Below are 5,000 nucleotides of genomic sequence, written 5' to 3'. Positions count from 1 at the left end.
ACCTAACCCATATTGCGCCTTAACCTAACCCATATTGCGCCTTAACCTAACCCATATTGTACCTTAACCTAACCTATATTGTACCTTAACCTAACCTATATTGTACCTTAACCTAACCTATATTGGGCCTTAACCTAACCTATATTGGGCCTTAACCTAACCTATATTGGGCCTTAACCTAACCTATATTGGGCCTTAACCTAACCTATATTGGGCCTTAACGTAACCCACGTTGCGCCTTAACGTAACCCACGTTGCGCCTTAACGTAACCCACGTTGCGCCTTAACGTAACCCACGTTGCGCCTTAACGTAACCCACGTTGCGCCTTAACGTAACCCACGTTGCGCCTTAACCTAACCCATATTGCGCCTTAACCTAACCCATATTGCGCCTTACCCTAACCCATATTGCGCCTTAACCTAACCCATATTGTGCCTTAACCTAACCTATATTGTACCTTAACCTAACCCATATTGTACCTTAACCTAACCTATATTGTACCTTAACCTAACCTATATTGTACCTTAACCTAACCTATATTGTACCTTAACCTAACCCATATTGCGCCTTAACCTAACCCATATTGCGCCTTAACCTAACCCATATTGCGCCTTAACCTAACCCATATTGCGCCTTAACCTAACCCATATTGCGCCTTAACCTAACCCATATTGCGCCTTAACCTAACCCATATTGCGCCTTAACCTAACCCATATTGCGCCTTAACCTAACCCATATTGCGCCTTAACCTAACCCATATTGTACCTTAACCTAACCCATATTGTACCTTAACCTAACCTATATTGTACCTTAACCTAACCTATATTGTACCTTAACCTAACCTATATTGTACCTTAACCTAACCTATATTGGGCCTTAACCTAACCTATATTGGGCCTTAACCTAACCTATATTGGGCCTTAACCTAACCTATATTGGGCCTAACCTATATTGGGCCTTAACCTAACCTATATTGGGCCTTAACCTAACCTATATTGGGCCTTAACGTAACCCACGTTGCGCCTTAACGTAACCCACGTTGCGCCTTAACGTAACCCACGTTGCGCCTTAACGTAACCCACGTTGCGCCTTAACGTAACCCACGTTGCGCCTTAACGTAACCCACGTTGCGCCTTAACGTAACCCACGTTGCGCCTTAACGTAACCCACGTTGCGCCTTAACCCAACACACGTTGGGCCTTAACCCAACACACGTTGGGCCTTAACCCAACACACGTTGGGCCTTAACCCAACACACGTTGGGCCTTAACCCAACACACGTTGGGCCTTAACCCAACACACGTTGGGCCTTAACCCAACACACGTTGGGCCTTAACCCAACACACGTTGGGCCTTAACCCAACACACGTTGGGCCTTAACCCAACACACGTTGGGCCTTAACCCAACACACGTTGGGCCTTAACCCAACACACGTTGGGCCTTAACCCAACACACGTTGGGCCTTAACCCAACACACGTTGGGCCTTAACCCAACACACGTTGGGCCTTAACCCAACACACGTTGGGCCTTAACCCAACACACGTTGGGCCTTAACCCAACACACGTTGGGCCTTAACCCAACACACGTTGGGCCTTAACCCAACACACGTTGGGCCTTAACCCAACACACGTTGGGCCTTAACCTGCTCTGTAATTGTCATACGACGCGTTAAATTAGTGTGGTGTTGCCTAACTGCAACCCCCGCAATATAGTTTGCTACTCGCACTGCCTGGTCCCCAGAGTATCGCTTCATGTTAAACACCTTGCAGCTATACACTGTAATGCGGATGGCAGCAGGACGTACATGCTCAATGCCCTTCGCAGTTGTTCATTGGCATTTGCATGGCGAAGCACAGCCTACGTTGTGGTACGGCGTGTGTCAACTGTCCGCTGATGTTGTACGTCCAAATCACACACTGTACTGCACATTGGTCCTCATGTACTGAATGATACATCGTGGTACATGTGTGACCGTACCACGACTGCGCCAACAACGGCGAACCATACGGTCCAAATATTGTGCACTCAGCTACGTGTCGTCTCCCTATAAGAGCTGGATTGCAGTATGGTATGCCGTGGATGGCGATCAGCATGAGCCGTCTGTTGATGTAGTGGCGCGTGTTGTCAGACGTAGTCGTCTCTTCTCACACACCGTGATAGCATGGTGCACTGCGTTCCACATCTGCGACATGCGACAGAGGCCGGTTGACAGTCGTTCGCGCAATGGACATCGCATACGTACGGGGGCCACCTTCCACGTGTTCGCGAAGCGTGCACATGTTGTTGCGTGTATGTGGGCAGACATAGTGTGTCGTGACACCTGACACAGGCATGCAACAATCGTTGAATTTGCAAATGGCGATGGACGTCTACGTTTGCTGGTGACGTTACGCAAATGAACAACTGGTAAACGGTTGTGGTGCGGTTGTTCTCGCTAGAGGTGAATCAGTGATGGCGACGATCGGTTGAGCTACCAACCGGTTGTTTCAGCGATACCCACCATGCCCACGAACGTGAATGGCATGTGGGTGTGAAGCGATACGCGGCGGTGGCTGGGTGGGACCGTCCCCGGCCGGTGAGGGGGGGCCTCCCGGCGTGCTGGCCGCGCGGTGCGTGGGCGCACGCGCTACAGCCGGCTGGTGGGGGCGGCCAGTGGCAGGCGCGCCGGCCGACGGAGGCGGCAGGCGGCGCAGCTGCGCGCCGGCGCACCCTGCACGCGGCGCCGTGCGGCCAAAGTAGGTCCTCGCGGGCCCGGTGCGAAGCGCGGTGGACATCTGCAGTGTGCTGGTCCGATTGAGGACTGTGTGCGCTGAGGATGCGCCGCCGCCCGGCGCTCGGCGCCGCGACGCCGTCTGCTGCTCGGTCGCCTCTGCGGTTCTCGCAGGTGGTTTGTATCGCAGCTGTGCGGACGTGTTGGCGCGTGCGCTGTGCTGGGAGAGTTCGCTTCGGCACCCAAGTGGGGCTTTTGTCCTTCTGTGGCGCTGGCGTTGGAGCTGCCGGCCACCGTAGGTGGCGCGTGTTGTCTCCCGCCGGCAATGCCACGACAGCACGCTCCCGGGCCTCTGTCGGCAGCGGCAAGCTCAGTTGGGAGCACGGGTGGTCGCACCTAAAGCGTCTACTCGCCAAACTCCGGGCGATTGCGCCTCTCTCGAACCCGACCAAGTACTTAGGACGGCGCTGCGCGCCGCCGGGACCTGAGAGGGTTTCGAGGTGTATTGTGCAGGGGAGCTCAGCCTCCTCCTGTTTGCAGAATAATTGAGCGGACGCTTGCGTGTTCGCGCGGGCCCCCGGGACACACTCCCGGGCGGCCGGCTGCTCAGCTCTAGTTGACGCAGCTCCCTGGTTGATCCTGCCAGTAGTCATATGCTTGTCTCAAAGATTAAGCCATGCATGTCTCAGTACAAGCCGCATTAAGGTGAAACCGCGAATGGCTCATTAAATCAGTTATGGTTCCTTAGATCGTACCCACGTTACTTGGATAACTGTGGTAATTCTAGAGCTAATACATGCAAACAGAGTCCCGACCAGAGATGGAAGGGACGCTTTTATTAGATCAAAACCAATCGGTCGGCTCGTCCGGTCCGTTTGCCTTGGTGACTCTGAATAACTTTGGGCTGATCGCACGGTCCTCGTACCGGCGACGCATCTTTCAAATGTCTGCCTTATCAACTGTCGATGGTAGGTTCTGCGCCTACCATGGTTGTAACGGGTAACGGGGAATCAGGGTTCGATTCCGGAGAGGGAGCCTGAGAAACGGCTACCACATCCAAGGAAGGCAGCAGGCGCGCAAATTACCCACTCCCGGCACGGGGAGGTAGTGACGAAAAATAACGATACGGGACTCATCCGAGGCCCCGTAATCGGAATGAGTACACTTTAAATCCTTTAACGAGTATCTATTGGAGGGCAAGTCTGGTGCCAGCAGCCGCGGTAATTCCAGCTCCAATAGCGTATATTAAAGTTGTTGCGGTTAAAAAGCTCGTAGTTGGATTTGTGTCCCACGCTGTTGGTTCACCGCCCGTCGGTGTTTAACTGGCATGTATCGTGGGACGTCCTGCCGGTGGGGCGAGCTGAAGGCGTGCGACGCGCCTCGTGCGTGCTCGTGCGTCCCGAGGCGGACCCCGTTGCAATCCTACCAGGGTGCTCTTGAGTGAGTGTCTCGGTGGGCCGGCACGTTTACTTTGAACAAATTAGAGTGCTTAAAGCAGGCAAGCCCGCCTGAATACTGTGTGCATGGAATAATGGAATAGGACCTCGGTTCTATTTTGTTGGTTTTCGGAACCCGAGGTAATGATTAATAGGGACAGGCGGGGGCATTCGTATTGCGACGTTAGAGGTGAAATTCTTGGATCGTCGCAAGACGAACAGAAGCGAAAGCATTTGCCAAGTATGTTTTCATTAATCAAGAACGAAAGTTAGAGGTTCGAAGGCGATCAGATACCGCCCTAGTTCTAACCATAAACGATGCCAGCCAGCGATCCGCCGCAGTTCCTCCGATGACTCGGCGGGCAGCCTCCGGGAAACCAAAGCTTTTGGGTTCCGGGGGAAGTATGGTTGCAAAGCTGAAACTTAAAGGAATTGACGGAAGGGCACCACCAGGAGTGGAGCCTGCGGCTTAATTTGACTCAACACGGGAAACCTCACCAGGCCCGGACACCGGAAGGATTGACAGATTGATAGCTCTTTCTTGATTCGGTGGGTGGTGGTGCATGGCCGTTCTTAGTTGGTGGAGCGATTTGTCTGGTTAATTCCGATAACGAACGAGACTCTAGCCTGCTAACTAGTCGCGTGACATCCTTCGTGCTGTCAGCGATTACTTTTCTTCTTAGAGGGACAGGCGGCTTCTAGCCGCACGAGATTGAGCAATAACAGGTCTGTGATGCCCTTAGATGTTCTGGGCCGCACGCGCGCTACACTGAAGGAATCAGCGTGTCTTCCTAGGCCGAAAGGTCGGGGTAACCCGCTGAACCTCCTTCGTGCTAGGGATTGGGGCTTG

The 5,000-nt window shown here is 53.2% G+C and overlaps 1 non-coding gene across 1 annotated transcript in view; it reads left to right on the top strand.

The window, feature by feature from the left end:
- The first annotated feature begins 3,340 nt into the window (after nt 1-3,340).
- The window catches only part of LOC124589572, a 1,910-nt gene continuing 250 nt past the window's right edge, over nt 3,341-5,000 (top strand). The window contains exon 1 of the ribosomal RNA XR_006976092.1: nt 3,341-5,000. This exon is cut by the window's right edge and continues 250 nt beyond it. This is a non-coding gene — a ribosomal RNA (small subunit ribosomal RNA).

Source organism: Schistocerca americana, unplaced genomic scaffold (assembly GCF_021461395.2).
Source record: "Schistocerca americana isolate TAMUIC-IGC-003095 unplaced genomic scaffold, iqSchAmer2.1 HiC_scaffold_708, whole genome shotgun sequence".
In the NCBI taxonomy this organism is placed as follows: domain Eukaryota; kingdom Metazoa; phylum Arthropoda; class Insecta; order Orthoptera; family Acrididae; genus Schistocerca; species Schistocerca americana.
The sequence above is the reverse complement of the archived record's forward strand: the minus strand, read 5'-3'. Positions and strand labels throughout refer to the sequence as shown.